The sequence below is a fragment of the Miscanthus floridulus genome, chromosome 11, assembly GCF_019320115.1.
Source record: "Miscanthus floridulus cultivar M001 chromosome 11, ASM1932011v1, whole genome shotgun sequence".
In the NCBI taxonomy this organism is placed as follows: Eukaryota; Viridiplantae; Streptophyta; class Magnoliopsida; order Poales; family Poaceae; genus Miscanthus; species Miscanthus floridulus.
Window position 1 is genome coordinate 70,232,040 of NC_089590.1, and position 19,882 is coordinate 70,251,921.

A 19,882-nucleotide genomic window follows, 5' to 3' on the forward strand; every position below is an offset into this window, starting at 1 on the left:
GATCAGGCGAGGCAATTAGTTTAGGGATCGAACGAGATAGAGCTCGAGGGTCCTAGCGTTGGTGCGCACCGTGGGATCAGGCGAGTCGGAGTCATGGATCCTGGCCTCGGTGCAGCCCGTGCAGCCGAGGCAGTTAGTAAGTTAGTTTAGGGATCAGGCGAGCCGGAGTTCGTGGATCCTGATGGGGCGAGTTTGGGGTCACAGACCCGGGCATTCGGTGTGCAGTCAAAGCATAGCCAAGGGATGGGGCGAGTTTAGGGTCGCAGACCCAGGCGTTTAGTGTGCAGTCAAAGCGTAGCTGAGGGATGGGGCGAGTTCGGGGTCGCAGACCCAGGTGTTTTGGTGTCTTGAGTCTCCGAGCCCTGTTGGGTCTTGGTAGGGGTCGGTTTGAGTTATGTGCGTTACCCCGTCCTCGGTTTCTCACAACCGAAGGGCTGAGTTTTGTCACTTGCCTCGATCGTCGAGCTCGAGTGACGCGCTCGGTGAGCTCGCTAACAGGTATGTGAAAGGTCCTAATGGCTAGAGGGGGGCGAATAGCCTAATAAAAATTTCTACAACAACACTTAACAAAACGGTTAGACAATTATGAGGCGAAGCAAGCATTGCGCTAGCCTACTCAAAATGCAAGCCACCTACCACAATTCTAGTTTAGATATTATCTATTCACACAATAGCTGTGACACTACCCTATTTTAGTGTGCTCTCAAAGGGTAAATAAAGAGCCACAACAACCAAGCAAGCAAGCTCTCACAACTAGTTACACTAAAGAGCTTGTCAACTAGTTTGCGATAAAGTAAAGAGAGTGATCAAGAAGAAGTAAAGAGAGTGATCAAGAAGATTATACGCCGTGTAGATGAAGGAACCAATCAATCACAAGGATGAATAACAATGAAGACCAATCACCTCGGAATCAATGATGAACACAATGATTTTTTTACCGAGGTTCACTTACTTACCGGCAAGCTAGTCCTCGTTGTGGCAATTCACTCACTTGAAGGTTCACGCGCTAATTGGCTTCACATGCCAAACCCTCAATAGGGTGCCGCACAACCAAACATAAGATGAGGATCACACAAGCCACAAGCAATCCACTAGAGTACTTTTTGGTGCTCCGCCAGGGAAAGGTCAAGAACCCCTCACAATCACCACGATCGGAGCCAGAGACAATCACCACCCTCCGCTCAACGATCCTCGCTGCTCGAAGCCATCTAGGTGGCGGCAACCACCAAGAGTAACAAGTGAAATCCACAGCAAAACACGAACACCAAGTGCCTCTAGATGCAAACACTCAAGCAATGCACTTAGATTCACTCCCAATCTCACTATGATGATGAATCAATGATGGAGATGAGTGGGAGGGCTTTGTCTAAGCTCACAAAGTTGCTATGTCAATGAAAATGGCCAAAGATGTGAGCCATAGCTGGCCATGGGGCTTAAATAGAAGCCCCCATGAAATAGAGCCGTTATACCCCTTCACTGGGCATAACACGGGCTGACCGGACGCTGCAGTCCAACTAACCGGATGCAACACCGGACGCACCAGACACGAATACCGAACGTGTCCGGTCGCTATACCGGACATGTCCGATAGCTGCTAGACCACCACGTGTCCCATTGTGGCCTCCAACGGCTCTCTGACACGACGACCGGACGCTCAGCATGAAATGACTAGACACACAGCCACTAAGTCCGATCGAGTCCAGTGAGCCTCTAGGGCCGACCAGATGCGTCTGTTAGAAACTGACCGGACGCTAAGCCTCAGCGTCCGGTCGAGTACAGTAAGTACCCTTGTCCGACCGGACGCGTCCAGTGATACCGGACCGGACGCTGCCAGCGTCCGATCGGCTGCTCTGCCGTATACTGCCTTTTCTGCGATCGAACGCGTTTGGTCATTGAGTCTGTCGCTAAAATACTGGACGTGTTCGGTAACCATACCGGACACGTCCGGTCACTCTATAACCAGCGCGACTAACTCCTCTTCGACTCTATCTTCTTCACCCTTGCTCAAATGTGCCAACCACCAAGTGTATCACCTTATGCACATGTGTTAGCATATTTTCACAAATATTTTCAAGGGTGTTAGCACTCCACTAGATCCTAAATGCATATGCAATGAGTTAGAGCATCTAGTGGCACTTTGATAATCGCATTCCGATATGAGTTTCACCCCTCTTAATAGTACGGCTATCAAACCTAAATGTGATCACACTCTCTAAGTGTCTTGATCACCAAAACAAAATAACTCCTATGGTTTATACCTTTGCCTTGAGCTTTTTATTTTTCTCTTTCTTCTTTCCAAGTCCAAGCACTTGAGCATCATCATGGTATCATCATCATGTTATGATCTTCATTTGCTTCACCACTTGGAATGTGCTACATATCTCATGATCACTTGATAAACTAGGTTAGCACTTAGGGTTTAATCAATTCACCAAAACCAAACTAGAGCTTTCAGTATGATCGAGTGGAATTTGGGTCCGTCATTCGTGATGGGGTCGGCATAGCCCTCTTGTGATATTCCACTACTCCTTTACCTACAACCCGGCAGATGCCTGGGTCATTTCGGAGACCGACCCAAGTGGCCTGCTAGCCTCCCCTCGATGGAGCTTCTGTGGGCTTGGCAAAGGTTTAGGATCGAACGAGAAGGTTGAGATGACCCTGTTTGCTTTGGGCAGACTGGGCGAGGGACACATGGGGCTCATATGTGTTTTCTCCTCTAGCTCTGTTTGATGTGGGGCAGCCCCGAGCCCTTCGTGGGCTAGCCTTCGAACCCCGGTCGATCGTTGCTCATGTCGAATGAGGCAACTACCGCTCCGTGACGCAACACGGAGCATTGTGGTGCATTTCGCTGCACGTGTGATGCTTAGTTCCCGAGCCCCCAAGCGGTTTAGGGCCCGAATCGTCCGGGGGCATGGGCGTATGGAATGAATGCTTGTATGGATGTATGAAATGATTATAAGGAAATAGCGAGGGTTAGTAGTGTTACCTTGATGACTCGAGTGACGAGGTTTGAAGAGCTCCAATCGAAAATGTCCGACCAGGACCCATGCTCGTCGTTTGTGATGGAGTCAGCATGGCCTACATGGGGCGTCCCTTTGCTCCTTACCTGTCTCTCGGTATTTTTTTTGAGCTGTTTGATCGACTTTAGGAAGCCCGATGGTTTCTCCTGGCGGAGATCCCATGTTTTGGGTTTTTTCATGTCCCACCTAGGGAAGCGGAGAGCTGCCTATGTGCGGTGGCGCTTTGGTTCTTGTGCCCAGCGTGCGGTAGTGGTGGGCCATACCCAGGCCATGTCTCGTCTGATCAAGCATCATTCCATCGGGCAGGGCGCGTCTCATTGGTCAGGGCACGTCCCATCATATCTTATCTGCATTAAATGGAAAGGGAGAGGGGTTTTCGCTCCATCATTTCGACTTTCTCGATCAGCGCGCCTTCCCCAACTGCTGTTCCCTTTTCCTTAAGTAGGAGAAGGGAGAAGGTTTTTGCCCCGTTCCTTTGCCTATTCCCCATCTGTTGCCTCCTCTCATCTTCCTTCTTGCCGAGAGCGTCTTTGAGAGCTACGGCAGTTCCTAGGAAAGAAAAGGGGGAGAGCGAGGGAGAGGAAAAAACTCACAAATCCTTCCACGAACTCGGAGCGAGATGTCGGACTGGAGGTCATCCACTATGAGGGAGTCGGTGCTGAAGGGCTTCGCCGTGAAGGGGTTTCTGCCGCTGAAGGAGGTGGCGCACTGGAGGGCTCCTGGAAGGGAGGAGTTCCCACAACCTCGGCCCAGTGAGGTGGTTTCTTTTCTTGCCTTCCATAAGCGTGGGTTAGGATACCCCACGCACTGGTTCCTGCATGGGCTCCTCAATGAGTGGGGTCTGGAGCAGCAGCACCTCAATCCGATGGGGGTGCTGCATATCGCCGGCTTCGTCACCGTCTACGAGGCCCTCCTTGGGATGGAGCCGCATGCGGACTTCTTCCAGTGGCTGTTCTCTGGGTGAGCTTTGCCGGTGGGGAATCTGCCCGAGGTAGCACCGGTGGGGGGCTTCGCCCTACAGAGAAAACCGAGCGTGGGAGGCTCGTATCCCGCGTACATCCCCTACGACTCCAACCGTGGGTGGAATGGGGAGTGGTTTTATATTAGGAACCCAGTGGAGGCGTCGTTCCCGACGTTCACCCCTGGGAGGCTGGAGAAGTGGGATAGTTGGTCGTGGGGCCCTTCCCGTCAGGAGAAGAAGAAGGTGGAGATTATCGAGGAGGAGCTCTAGAAGCTTGTGCGGCGTGGCCTTGACGGGGCGCGGGTGTTCCACACCCTCTATCACCGCCGGGTCGCTCCATTGGCGGAGAGGACACGGCCGATGTGAAGGTATGGCGGCCCATCGGACCCTGATCGTGTGTCGCCGGAAGAGCTGCCGAATGACGAGGTCTGGAGTTGCCTCGACCAGGTGCTATAGCTGAAGCCCAAAGAAAGGGTCGAGGGAAGGCCCGGACCTCTCAACGCCTCGGTGGTGTCCAAACTGGTATGCTCCTCTCTCTTTACTTCGTGTTCTTTTCCCCTTTGCTTTCCTGCCTTTTTTTTGGATCTCCTGTTTCATGGGGACTTGATGCTTACAAGTCTCGGCCGCACCTTCTAATGGGGCCAGAGGGTGCGGCCCGGCAGGCTACCCAGAAGGAGGCAGCGGATGCCAGGAAGAAGAAGAAAGCCAAGGTGGCTTAGCGGAGGTATAAGAAGGAGAAGGAGATCGCCCAGCACGTGAAGGCAGGGGAAAATAAGAGCGACATCGAGTCAGAGCTCAAGTCAGAGGATCCCACAGAGGTGGATGACATGGTTTTCTCTGAGGAGGAGGAAATCCAGGAGGTCGTTGTGACCTCGGCAGAGCATCGTGACCCTATGGCGATGTCTGCTGGTGATGAGCAGGAGGAGGAGAGGCACGCTGAGGTTCTTGTGCCGAGGAAGCATGCTATGAGCGCGGACACCGTTGGTGAATGGGAGGCGAAGCGGACGCGGTTACCGCGCCCCTTGGTGGTGTCGCCGGTCTCGTCCCCGCCTGCTGCGAGCGTGGCCGAGCAAGCCAGGCTATCAGAGGAGTGGGCTTGCACCCATGTGTCGCTAGGACCAGTGCCATCGCATGTCTCACAGCAGGAGGATGCCCCGCCTGCTGCTCCGGTCAGGGCATCCTGAGCCAAAGGTCGCGATGATCCATAGGCCGGGCAGGAGCCGGTTGGGACGACTCCGTCCCCAGCTGAAGTGAGGGAGCACGGGTCATAGCCTAGGAGTGGCCCTCACCCTACAGGCCCATTGACGCAGGGTCTTGGTTTTAGAGTCATGTCGCTTACTTTCCAGTATGTCTTTCTTTGTTTATTTTCGATCTTTTGCTGTTGAGTCTTTTTGGAGTACGACTGACCTATACTTTTTGTTAGTGGCCGGACGATGATGTTGTTGAGCATTGCCCCAACTCCTGTGTAGGTGGCTTGGAGGCCCACCCTACGGCGTGCCGCGGCGAGCGGTGGGGGGAACAGGTTGGTGGTGGCGAGCCCTTCCCTTCTGAGGGTGGTGCCCCCCCCCCTAATCGGTTGCTAGTGCGATGGCAGCAGCGGCGATGGTGCTGGCGGCGATCCCGGTGGTGACGACGGGGGTTTCGGTGGAGGTGTCCCTTGCGGCCCCTCCTTAACTGGCTACGGTGGAAGAGGAGAGGGAGACCGAGCTCCCTGCCTCGCCAATCGAAGGGCTGCACGGCTCACCCTCATGGTTGGATCTGAAGGCGCCGGGGGGAGACACGACTGGGACGAAGTCGGAGCGCCCGTCGGCGGCCCACACAACCGAAGTGGTGGAGATCCGATTCGATGATGAAGCAGATGATGTGGTGGAGCTACTGGTGCCATCGTAGGAGTTGGTGGTGGTTTAGTCGAAGGCCAGGCCCTTCGTAGGGCTACCGAAGGGTGACCTGAAGTGGCCCTGCTCTGAGGACCCATCAAAGGTGTGGTTTGTCCTTTGTGATTCCCAGGAGTGTCAACTCTAGGACATCCTTGGGGGGAAAGGACTCGCCATAGAGTACGATCTTGCCTAGCTATCGGTGAAGCTCGAGGACGCCTAGGAGTGGGTTAGGTCCACCGAGCAGTTGGTCAAGCTCGACCTACAGCTCGCCATGGAGGTGACTTTCCCGTGTTTGTCCTTGATCTCTTAGTCTTTTGTTGGTTGCCTTAGCATGCTTGTTTTTCATTTTCGTAGGGTCTGAAGGAGATGTTGTCCCGCAAGTCCTGTTTCCTCTGGATGAAGCATGCCCGGATGGCCAAGCTTGAGCATCAGCTGGAGTCCGCCCGCCATGCGTCCTAGGACTAGGCGGCCGAGGTGACCGCGGTGCGGGCGGAAGAGCAGCATGTAGTGGAGCGGGCGATCGCCGTCGAGCGGGGTCTTGAGGTGGTGAAGGCCCGCCAAGCGGAGACCGAGGCGGGGCTATGGAAATCCCTGGCGGACACTGAGGCGGCGCTCCAAAAATCCCTAGAGACCTTGAGTCAGAGCGGAACTCCTTGGAGTCAGAGCGAAACGCCCTAGAGTTGGCGCAAAAGGCCCTGGAGTTAGAGCAAAAGGCCCAGTCGGAGGCAGACCAGGAAGTGCTCGTGCTTTGGGGCCAGGTGATGGGGACGGTCAAGGTGATTTTTGGCTGGAATGCAGAGGCGATGGCCAAGTCCCTTGAAGAGCGACATGCTCTCAAGGGGGAACTTGACCAGATCCGTAATGTTGCCTAGCTCATTGTCTCGGAAGTCTTTAGGTCGGCGTCAAGTACCAGCGCGCTCGCCATCCAGCTGGCGGAGGTCCCGGATGAGGTCTGGCCCCTCATCACACACGGGCTGTTCTACGGAGCGTCGGGGGTATTGACTTGGGTGGCGACGCACCACCCAAACCTGGACTTCGCCACTATCTACAGCGGGTATGCTGATGGCTTGAGCACGGAGGACATCCAATCGCTCGGGGAGAGCTTGCTACCGCACGCAAGGATGGTGGCAGAGCAAGTCTCTGCGCAGTGGGTGATGGATGCCCGCCGTGAGGACATGGCCAGAAGTGTGTGTTGGGGGGACGTCGCCCAGCCTACGGATGGCATGGAGCCTAGGTCAGAAGTGGACATGGCCCCGGCCTCAACCGAGCCGAATGTCGTCCCGCCGAGGAGTGAGCATCCCGCGCCTTGGCCGGTCGCACCAACAGCATATTCCACTGAGCTGCCCCAATAGCTTGTAAAGTATAAGTAGTTTAGTAGATGTAAAAAGTTTAAGTTCATGGGGGAGCCCCTGTGTAAACGTTCTTGTGTTCTTAATGACTACATTCAGTTTTGTTTTTTATGATGGAGTCACTCCATTCGGGGAAGCTTGTCCCTTTCGTTCCTTAGTTTTACCTTAGCATAATTTTGTTTTTTATTCTTTCTTTTTTGCATTTGCCCATTTGTCCCATAGGCTACAACCTTAGGAGCCCAGGGCATGGCCCACGAGGCTCAGCTGCTCGTAACCGTAGGTAGAAGCAGGGTGCGATCGGTCAGAATACTTTAAAGCAAAGCTACGTAAGGCAATTTAAAGGAACGAACTACCCTTTTGTTCGGGTAGGAAGGAGTTTCCCCATATGATAGTAAATGAAAAAGAGAGGTAGTAGTGTACCCTCGTGGAGCCCTCGAGCGACCCAGGCCAAAAAGTGTTCGGGTCGGGGTGCTCTTATAGGAGCAAACACTAAGTAAACAATGGTAAGACTGAATTTTTAGGGAAGAAAATGACATAGCTGTTCCAAGCATTGGTGGGAATGTCATCATTGTTGTCCTTCAGTTGGTAGGCATCAGGTCAGATCACCTCGACCTTTAGTCATCCAGATTCTTGCCTGCTACGCCCCCTTTCTTGGCCGCTGCTTCTTCGCCTTTTTCTTCCTTTGGCCCGCCGACCTGTCGCAGAAGGCGCTTGAGGAGCTTGTAGTCCTTGTAGAGGTGTTTGATGGGGTATGTGTGGTTGGTGCATGGGCTCTCCATGAGCTCGTTGAAGTGACCCGGAGGGTCCTACTAGGCCCGCTTGCCTGTGTGATCGGTCGTGGCGACCAACGCGGAGTTGGTCGGTTGGCGGCGATCTTTTTAGTTCTTTTTCCCCTTAGTGTGGAGGGGCCCTCGTCCTGATCCTAGCGCTTGGCCTTGCCTTTGCCTCGGCCTCCGTTAGAGCGCTGCGGGAACAATGCTTGCTGGATGCGTTGGACAAAGGCCCGTGGTCCCGGGCCATCTAGGCTGGGACTCCGGTCGTTGCTGCGGGCATCTCGGTTCGACCCGAGCCGCTCGTGTATAGGCGGTCGGTGCAGAGCGATCGCCAAGTCAAGACGAGGCGTAGATGCGGCCTCTTGTGCCGCGCTCGGTGGCTGTAGCGGTGAGCGGGTGGAGCGATTTGTCTGGCGCGTCCCCACTCTCCTGTTGAGGAGAGAGGCCGTGAGTCGGTGTCGCGATGTGGAGCTCTCCGCCTATTGAATGGCGGTGGTCTCCACTAGTGCCCGGAGGTTCTAGTGGATTGCCTGTTCCTGGGGGTCGTTCGCCTCGGGAAGGCCACGCAGAAGTATTGCCGCTGCGGTGATGTTCTGATTGGCCCGAGCGAACTGTAGGGGATCGTTCCTCCTGTCTAAGGTGTTGCGCTGGACCTGACGAGCGTGACCCTAGGCGCCACTCGCCGATCTATGCGCACGGGGCGTAGTGTGGTGCGCCGAGCGCGCTGGCACAGTCGGCGGCTGGTTCAGCCGCTATTGTTGTAGCTCCTCGTCATGCTCCCGTGAGAGCGTTGGGGTCTCCGCACGAGGGTCCAGCGGGGTGTGAGTCTACAAGGACTCCGTTACCACCAATTGGTATCCCGAAGCGTCCACCATAGAGCACTCCCGGGATGGACAGTGGCTAGGCGCCACATCGCCGATGCTGGAGCCGTCACTCTCAACATCGTCATCCATGAGGTCGAGGAAACAGGTGGGAGCATAGCTCGCCATCCCCATGAATTCGGACATGAGAGGGGGCGGCGCTGGCATCCTTCAAAGCCCCTAGGCGTATGCGTCCGTGGGAGACGCGAGGCCGTAGGGGAACCGGTTGTATGGCGGTCGCGGCGGGAACAACGGGGTCCCTCCGGGTAATCGGCAGGAGATAGAGAATAGCAAGTAAATAACAACATATATATTACTTACATCGGGATTTGAGTAGAGAGTTTGCTCAGAATAAAGCGTAGATGCCTCATCGTTGAGGTTGTCGTGCGTCCTGAAGCCGATGGAGGGTGCCCCTCCGATGGGCGCTGGAACGAGTGCCTCCTCACGGAGGTGTAGTACACCGAGCCGATCGGCGACGAAGCCCAGGCTTCCAAAGAGGAAGGCCTAGGACGGCTCCGAGACGGGTGGAACCCACATCCCAATAGGTGGAAGAGCGGGAAAATCTAGTGAGCCGAAGCGAGTAGTATCGCTTGAGCCCGCCATGGCGAAGGTGGCGGAAAAATGGGTCATCCGATGATAAAAAAGTGTTGAACGTACAACGTCTTCCCTACGGACGGCGCCAACTGTCGGTGCAGAAAGTGACCAAGTAAATATTTGTAGTTTTTTCGTACGTTGTGATCGGAGGTGGCCTAACACTCAATGACACAGGGTTTATACTGGTTCAGGCAATGTGCCCTACGTCCAGTTTGAGTCGGTCGGTGACTTTATTCCTAAGCCCAGGTGCTCGAAGTTTGCAGTGGGGTTACAAACGAGAAGGAGAAAGATGGGGGGTACAAGAGGTCCGGTCGGAAGGGCCAAGAGTGACGGAAGCCCCGCTATGAGCTAAGTGTTCAAGCGTGTGCTTGTGGTTCGAACCTGACGGTTCTGTGGTTGTGTACTAGTGAACTTGATCGATCTGATGAATCTATCTGTTTGAAGGGAGCACGTCCCCTTTTATAGATGAAGAGGATGGCCTTACAAGTGAGATGGATAGAATACGTATGCTTCTAAGCCTTGTTGCCCACGCCGGTGGGTACATGACGATGGTAGGCGCCCACAACACTGTTGGATGTCAGATGCACGTGGGAGGTTGTGTTGTCTTCTTCGCGTATGGCAGACGTCGGCGCCTACCACACTGTTGATACCTGGAGGCATGTAAGGGATTTTACCACGTTCGCCTGATACGGTAAATGTCGACACCCACAACACTGTCGATGCCCAGAGGCATGTGGGGGGGGGGCTTACCGTATGGGAGTTAATGGCGCCCATAATATTGTAGGGGAAAATGTCAGCGCCTACAACATTGCTTGGCCTCTACCATGCCAGGGAGGTCGCAGAGTACTATTTTCGCAGGTGTACAGGGTATGGACCTCGGTATTACGGTTTGACTTATGCGCCCTGCCTTACTTTCTCAATTCGTTTCCTGGTCCTTACCGAGCAGGCATTCCTGGTCGGTTAGTCCCAGTCGGCTCTGACCGCGCCAGTCAGAGAAGAGCAGTGAGCAGGGGCTTGGCGCATCCCCGGTCGGAGACGCGGGTCGGAGTCGGAAGTAGTACTTTGGCCAGGCCTTCGGGTCGGTGAGGTTGTTCGGAGGCGGGCTGGAGACCGAAGCGAGCACTCCGGTCGGAGAGGTGGGCCGGAGTCGGAAATGACGCTGTTCCTCCTCGGCTAGGCCTTCCGGTCGATGATTGGATCGCCCTTCTGGCCTGTTGTTTAGGTACTTGGGCCGACCCATGAGTTGCGCGTTTGTTTGCAACGTTGCCTGCTGAGTCGAGCCTCTGCGAAAAAACTGGTTCACGAGGGACCCCGGGTTTAGGAAAACCCGACACCGCCTTTGCCAATGCCTTCACAAGACTTACGTAGTTAGGTTTACAGAGAGTAGAGATAAAAAATTTCATCTCACATATACAGACATATGTGTGGCATATTCTTATTTAACCCCCTAGCTTAGGTGAATAATAATCCTAGACCCTCCTTTTTTTGATAGCTCACTGTCCACTTGTCCAGTGTGATGAAATAAATCAACGTTTCAGTGTGCTTTGCATTTGTTGCGTGTATTTGAATATTTTACAAGTTGTTAGACCAAGCTGCATCCATCTTCCAAGTTGTTGTATTGTGAGTGGAATTCACTCTTGTATGAAATGGTAGAATTCTTCTTTAGCTCACGGAAGCCAAATAATTGTTTGATTGTTTGCATTTCATCATGCAATAATGTTTGTCCTTCCCTTTTAGAGCAGCTCCAGTGTATGCAGAAACGAACCGAGGGGAGAGAGAAACGGGGTGAAAAATCGATTTACACATTGGAGTAATCGAACCGTGCCTAAAAAGAACGTCAGTTCGACGCATACTTTCGGCGGGAGAGCAATTAAATATTATAGTTTTCACGCAAAAGACAGAGCAGTACTCTGGTCTCTATTTTGTTTATTGTTTGGTACGAGTCTCGCAGATAAAAAACCAACTCCACAATGAAGCAGTGTTCTGTTCACTTGCATGCGAATTAAATGGTGCCTTCGCGGCATGACGCACTCACGCACACGGCTCGGTTCGACGCGACACTGGCGATGCTCTTATGCCATGGCCACGGATGGTGTGCATGTAACTCGCTTTGCTAGCCAAGATGGCAGCAGAACTGCTTCCTCGGAAATCTTACTATCATTTGCAGTTGCCCAGCATCTGAAACAAGCAAAAGGAAACGGTGCATACGCCTAGGGCCGACAACTAAAGGTGCTAACGGTTTGGGCCAAGTCCAGTTTGCATGATTTTGGTTTCGAAAAAATCAACGTTACATCCTCAACTTTTACGAAAGTCCGCTTTTTTCTCCCCAAACTCTAAAATCGAGTAAAACACCTCCCTCAATTTTTAAAACCGTTCATCTTACCTCCCTGGCCGTGTTATAAGCGGTTTTAAAGGCGATTTTGCCTTTTTCTTTTTTATTTATTTTGGTTGAATTTTTGAAAAATCATAGTAAATCACAAAAAATCAAAAAATGAAAAATCCAATTTTATTGGACTCCACATGATTAGATCTACACAGTGAACATATAATATGATATACTTTAGTACAAAGTCTTTGCTGTGGGTTTAGATCTATGATTTTCTATAATTAAATGGAATAATTCATAACTGCAGTTTCTATGGTCCAATTATGGTGAAATTTTTATGGTGGGCTAATTGTTGTATGCTTAAACTGTAGTAAAAATTTCATACTCATTGGATCATGTATAACTTAGTTATAGATTTTATTTAGGTTTATGCTTGTTAAATTAAATATAAATAAATCTATAACTAAGCTATACATGATCGAATGAGTATGAAATTTTTACTATAGTTCAATCATACAATAATTAGCCCACCATAAAAATTTTATCACAATTGGATCATAGAAACTGCAGCTATGAATTATTAAAATTAATTATATAAAAGCATATCTCTAAAGCCACAGCAAAAACTTTGTACTAAAGCATACCATTTTATATGTTCACTGTATAGATCTACTCATGTGGAGTCCAATAAAATTGAATTATCTATTTTATGATTTTTCTATGATTTACTATGATTTTCAAAGATTCAGCCGAAATAAATAAAAAAGAAAAAGACAAAACCGCCGTCAAAACTGCTTATAACAAGGCCAGGGGTAAGATGAACGGTTTTAAAAGTTGAGGGAGGTGTTTTACCCGATTTTGGAGTTCAGGGAGGAAAATCGGACTTTCGCGAAAGTTGAGAGAGGTGATGTGGACTTTTTTCTTTTGGTTTTCATTTTGAGCCGACCTAGTTTGCTTGGAAATGGGCTTAGAACTCTAGTGGGTTGATTTGGTTTGGGCCAGCACATTTTGGTTTGGGTTTTGATACGGTTTCTAGTTTGAGACTCCACCCCGTACCTGCGAGAATCCACCCAGCGGCTCAGCTCTCCTCCCGGACCCGGACAATCAATGTGGCTGAAGAATGCGAAGAGCCGCATGCATATGCTCACGACGATGCGGAGAGCCGCGTGCGCGCGGGGCTAGAAAAGCGCGTCCGTGGAGCTGCCTGCCTGCCTGCCTCCCTGAATAGTGGATAGTGGCGAGGAAGATGGACCGACGGAGAGACAGGGAAGATAGTAGTGTGAGAGAAGTATAATAACAGGCTATAAGCAGACTAAATGTCGAGTGAAAGAGAGAGGAGAAGTAGGCTGTAAGCTTACAGCCGGTTTGACACAAAAACCAAGAAAGTCTGTGAGAGAGACAAGTGGGCCATGTATTAACTGTAAAGAGTCAACTACTATATGAGTGAGCTGAGGGAAGACTGTAAGGAACCTTACAGCCAGCGAGCCGGCTGTATTATTAGCAGTGTGAGCAGTGACAAGGACAAGGACAAGTACAGGGTGATCAGAGTGGCGGACAAGATGGGGGCTGGTATCGTCGGAACGTTATCTTCCCTGCGACGAAGAATTCATCCCGTCTCTGTCCCCGTTAACTGTCTCGGGTATAGATTCTTGTCTATCCCCGTACCCGTCGGGTATCGGTCGGGTAACAGATATCCGATGAGTACTGCATACCCAATAAACAAGGACACTTGGGGTCGCAATTTTGTAATCGGAGATGTTTCTTCTTCACCCGGGTATAAATGTCGGAGTCTGAGAGATGCCGAGGAGAAGGAGCGAGGTTGAGAGGAGGACGAGCAAAGGTGGCAGAGAGACCGAACTAAGGAAGCGAGGGGTACGAGCGCTCGTGAGGCAGGTGTGCTTGTACTGCTGGTGGAGATGTTGAGGAAAAATTGAACTAGGGTTCCTAGAACACACAAACTATATATATGATTGTTCAGATTTGGACCAAAATACCTATATTGAGCTTCTTTGGGCCTAATACTCACATTAGAGCTCAAATAGTCAGGTTCCCCAACGGGTAACGGGGACGGATAAACATGGAACATTTCCATACCCACTATACCCGTCGGAGATGGATTCTTGTCCATTTAGATACCCGCGGGTAAAGATATGATCCCATTTCCGTTCCTTAATGGATCAAATACCCGTCGGGTATCAGGTATCGGGCCCCCTGCCATGTTAAATGGGGGCCGTGGCGAGCTACTAGGCCTTGAACAAGGACCGGTTCGCCCCTAGCTCTCTGGAGAAGGTGTTCTCCTGGCCCATCCAGGATAATCTTCAACAGGGACCTACTCAGGCATCAGGTAATGTGTTCGATCTACAAGTGTTTTTTACCGCTCAATCAAAAGGTCACGAGAAAAAGTGTTTTTTTGTTCCACCTGGTTGCTCTCATGTTCTTCAGATTTATTAAAAGGAAAAAATAATCATGTTCTTCAAGCCGATAGTATAACGCGGTGTGTCGAACGCACTAGTTTCCCGTCAAGATCTTTCTGTACAACAAACCAAATTGATCCTTTTGTGGTCTTCTTCTGTGGCCCTACCTGATGAGAAAGCCAAATTAGAGCAACTCCAACAGACCGGTATAGCTATTGTGTTTCAAAAAAACATTCCAACAATTTGTTTATATTGTTTTTCATTTTTACCAGCTGGCTATCCCACCATTCTCGCACGCCATATTTCCCTGGCGAGTCCTGCTTGCTATCTGTCTTTTCTCATTTAGCTAGGTTGTTGTAAAACTCAACATTTTAGATGGGCTTTCTATTTTATATAATGGCTAAATCTCACAGTTTTACATCTAATTTTACCAAGTCTCTTGGAGTTGCTCTTAGTTGTTACTTGTACAAATTCAAAAGAGATTATTATTGCTAACAAAAAATTCAAAAGGGATTATTTATTTTTTATAACAAACAAATACTTTGTTTACTAGTTACAGAATTTGAGTGGTCACGCTGGTCGGATCAAGCTCGTGGTCCATTTAGAGCCTACCTGCATGGCCCAACCAACCGAGTCCTGCAAACGGGCCAGAACTAAGGCCCATCTCGACACCTCAGAGATGCGTCACGGGTCACGACCGCCGCCCTCGGCCGACGGCCCTTCCCACGTCGAGTCCTGCTCCGCCGCTGCTAAGCGTCTGTCCGGTCGGCGCCCGGAGGTCCAATCCATAGATGTGTCCGGGAGATGACGGCGTGCGTGGCTGCACCAGCAGCGGAGGCCGCGCTGCCCTGGTGCTTTGCCAGAGGCAGGTAGGCCGGCGTTGGTGTTTGCCCTCACCGTTGCTGCCGCTCATTCGATCCAAGTGGGTTTGTTGCATTGTGGATTATTGGGTTTACCTGAATAGGACCAGCTTCAGATATAATCTTCAGGACCATGCTCCTTTTGCTTCTCATGTGTCGTGCTGTTAATTATCGTATAATCTGTCGGTGTATGGTAGAATTTGAAAAATTTTGTTTGTCTTAGTTCAATCTGTGGGGTAGTGGCTGTCTCATTGTTTCTGTTTTAAGGATTCTGTTGCACTCTAAATTGCAATCATTTGCGATCAATCACAGACATTGCACATGTATTTCATCTATGAATCAACCGATCAACTAGTATTCCATCGAGACTTTGTTAATCATACCATTCTGTAAAGATTGCTGAGTTTGGCCGTATTGCTCACTTCACACCTGGACCTGGTGTTGGGCTGGTTTTGCTAAACATTTACTTCTTGCAGGTCAAGAGGATACCAGACACATTTATGTCATTTGAAAGTTATCTGGATTCATTTGCTGGCCCATTGATTGAAGAAGTACATGCTGATATTTTCTCATCACTGGATGGTTATGCACAGGCAAACTTTACACAAGTAATCAAGGTGGAAAAGCTTGACGGCAAAAAAATTGAGAATCCAGTTTTCAGTTTTCAGATTGCAGAGCCAGTGAAGGATGAGAAGTCAAGGGAGACATATGAACCCACAGAATGTGATATAATAGTCCTGTCCCCACAAAAACCAAAGCACGTGTCTGATCTGACACAGAACAAGTCATCATATGTGTTAGGTTTGGTTCTCAAAAGTGGATAAGAAGATGATTTCCCACCTAATTGTTGCATTGTTCAATTGTCATCTGATATCTCATTGAGGTAGATGAGGAAATGAAAACACCTAAAGGACCACTGTTTGCTGTGTATATTATGAATATGACAACATACAATCGTATGTGGAAATGCCTTCATCTGGGAGAAAATGACGCTAATTCTCTTGGGCTTCGGAACAAAAAGAGTAGTGAGCTTGTTGATAAGGTGTGGCAATACAACCCAAAGGTATGTATGTCAACTACATGCAAAATAATCCGTTTCTTTGTCTTGTTTTGCATCTTGTTTCTGTTGTAACAGTTTGGAAATTAGAACATAAAAAATGCTTGTCTTGGATTATCGTTCCTGCCGGCATTTCCATGGCGGATTTTGCTCAGCATTACATACTTTTGCTAGTATTTCCATCATACAAAAACTGTTAGTACCCACAATTTTACTTTGTATCTGACATGGGATAACCTCCTTATGTTATTTATTATGATACAATAGTATGTAGTATAAAACTACTTATTTCAAGACAGCTGACTTGTTTTGACTATTTTTCGATGAAGGTAGTGGAAGATGGTAGCTCCTCATGCTCCCAGTTATCTCAATGTGTTGCCCATAGATCAACTGATGGCCTTGGCCTTGAGAAGTTCAGTCTCAATGCTTCACAACTGAATGCGGTAGCGGACTGTGTCTCATCCATGGATGACCACTCTTCTTCCATAAAGCTATTATGGGGTCCCCCTGGGACTGGTAAAACGAAAACTATCAGCACTATCATGTGGGCGATGCTGATGAAGGGCTGAAAGACACTTGCCTGTGCACCTACCAATACTGCTGTGCTGGAGGTTGCTGCTCGAATTGTCAAGCTTGTTGGCAAGTCTGCTGATGGCAGCCTCTGCTTCCTAAACGGCATTATTCTGTTTGGAAACAGAAATAATATGAAGATGGATGACGACAGTGATCTTTCATTGGTATTTCTTGACTCTCGTGCTGAGCGCTTATTGCCATGTTTTGTGCCAAACTCAGGCTGGAGGCATTGCTTGTGCTCACTTATAGATCTTATTGAGAATCGTGTGACCATGTACCAGTTGTACAGTGAGGGTAAAACTCTAAGGCAAATATTTGAAGGATGAGTACAACAAACATTCTAGGAAGTTATGTGGGTGCATTGAGATACTATACAATGATCATCCTAGAAATGCAGAAACAGGACGAAGCTTTCAATGTATGCTGGAGGTGCGTGAATTGATCGATATTATCCATGCTTTGATAAATGGTGACAAGGATGATGACCATGATATTTGGTCGGATGAACTACTGGAAATAAAAATAGAAGACAATGGGGACCCTCTGCTCTGGCCTGAGCAACTAGCCTGCATACGGATTACTTCATGCAAGAAGTTGAAGTTTAGGCTGGCAAGATCTTTGTGTGTGCAAGAATTAAGTTATCTCCGCACAAATTTGGAGCTCCCGAATTGTTATAATACAAGAGCTGTTCAGCAATACCTACTGCCAAGAGCTAAATGCATTCTCTGTACTGTTTCAAGCTCATTCAGGTTGTACAATGTCCCAATGGGTAATATATGCAGATTGCTTGAGAAGCCTACAACTACAACAACAACAACAAAGCCTTTAAGTCCCAAACAAGTTGGGGTAGGCTAGAGTTGAAACCCAGCAGAAGCCATCAAGGTTCAGGCACGTGAATAGTTGTTTTCCAAGTTTTCTTTCGGGTTTCATCTCCATTAGAATGGCTAGATTTAACGTTGGCTCGCCACGCCTATCACAACCCTCCTCCTTTACCAGGGCTTGGGACCTGCTATGTTGAGACAACATAGGCGGAGTTATTGCTTGAGAAGCCTCAAGACACAAATTCTCTGGAGCTGCTGATTGTTGATGAGGCTGCACAGCTCAAAGAGTGTGAGACTTTAATCCCATTGCAGCTACCTGGCATAAGGCAAGCAGTTCTGATTGGAGATGAATACCAGCTTCCTGCCTTTGTGAAAAGCAATGTAAGCTCCTTCAAATTATCATTCGGATTTTCTGATTGGCACTGCTGCATTTGATTTATAATGCTATTATTTTGTAGATATCTGAAAGTGCTAGCTTCGGGAGAAGCGTTTTTCAGAGGCTAAGTTCTCTGGGTTGGGCTTCAGTAAGCACCTTCTTAATGTACAGTACCGGATGCATCCTGAAAAAAGCAATTTTCCAGTTGCTACATTTTACGATGGGAAGGTATCTGACGGCCCCAATGTCAGTCATAAGGACTATACCAAGAGGTTTCTAAGTGGAAAGTTGTTTGGACCATATTCATTTATCAATGTAGAAGGTGGACTTGAAACAGCTGAGAAGCATGGCCGAAGCCTGAAAAACACAGTAGAAGTTGCTGCAGTTGCGCGGATGGTGCAAAGATTGTTCAAAGGTTAGGTCTGCCACACTGAACAGTGTTATTTACTACAGCAATTACTAAATAAATAATACATCTGAAGTCTGAATTAATGAGAGGTTAAGCTTAACTGTATCTACTCCGCCCCCCCCCCCTCCCTCCTTCCATTATTTGCAGAGGCAGTTTCCAAAGAAAGCAAGGTGTCTGTTGGCGTTGTATCCCCATACAATGCTCAAGTTAGAGCTATCCAGGAAAAGCTTGGGAAATCATATACTATGTATGATGGTTGCTCTGTGAATGTAAAATCTGTGGATGGTTTCCAAGGTGCAGAGGAAGATTCATTATCATATCAACAGTAAGGAGCAATGGAGCTGGTGCAGTTGGCTTTCTCACAAACCTACAGAGGACTAATGTGGCTCTGACAAGGGCAAAGTAAGTTTATTGCATACACCAAGCCTAATCATTTGGTGCTAGTTCCTGTTATTTTGTGGCTTAAATCTGGACTCTGGAGAATGCATGCACAATGAGGAAATGATATCATTGAGTTTTTCCCTTTTACGCAGGCATTGCTTATGGATAGTGGGAAACGGGACAACTTTGTCCAGCAACAGTACTGTTTGGCAGAAGATGATCAAGAACGCGCATGATCGAGGGCTCTTCTTTGATGTCAATGATGACAAAGATTTGTCAAATGCAGTAGCCAAGGCTGTTATTGAGCTCGATGATGCTGAGAATTCAGTGAATATGGAATCAATGCATATAAGTAGGCCGAGGTTCCAGGTATTTTGAATTGCCCTCAAATCTCAATCTTGCAGGGAGATTAAAACTAAAGATGACGAATTTGGCTATGAAAATACTATGGGCCCACTAGACATTAATATATTTTTTTGGTTTATAATTTGCAGAAAACCAGGCTGAAATACCGTCCATGAGAGATCTGGAGCTCCCAAGGTGCAATATCTTCTGCATGCTACTTGGATTTGTTATACGGACTAAGATGAATTTTCATTTATGATGTGTGGGAAGCACAATACTTAGTTGGAGCTGGATGAGAACGTTTATCGAAACCCTTAATAGACTGTCGGTCTTTATCATAGTCAATGTAATGGATGGTATGGTACATTTAAAGATGTTGTTTGACCAGGTTACTTGGTTGGATCATGATGGTAATCTTAAGAACGCACAGTAATTTGCTTGGGCTGATCTAACGTAATAGAATCCGCTATGTTTCTTCGTGAATGGCAGTAGTGCAGGGACGTAATTGCCAAGGTAATCTTATCCTTATGGCTGTGCAACTGCTCGTATAATCTCCTAAAATTCACGGAACTACAGACGCAAAGCTAAAAAAGATTCGATCTGGATTCCACTTGCATCTTTTTATCGTACGTTGCATTTTTGGAATGCTACTTTTAGTCCTTGATAGCAGTATGATAACTTAGCCACTAAGAATACTCTGCTGGGACCCAGTGACTTTTGTCTGTTCACTGACAGGCACCTCTTCAAGAGATTGATCTCATCCATTCAATCAGCGATTAGTGGTTAGAATTAGGCAGTTAAACATATCACCTAAGAGACATGTCCTTCAGCAGTTAGTGTAGTGAAAGGATGCCTATTCCTTCATGAAGAGGCACCTTTATTTATG

The 19,882-nt window shown here is 48.8% G+C and overlaps 1 pseudogene; it reads left to right on the forward strand.

Annotated features, from left to right (window-relative positions):
- Positions 1 to 14,896: 14,896 nt before the first annotated feature.
- Positions 14,897 to 19,398, forward strand: LOC136493525 (uncharacterized ATP-dependent helicase C29A10.10c-like; annotated as a pseudogene).
- The last annotated feature ends 484 nt before the right edge of the window (positions 19,399 to 19,882 follow it).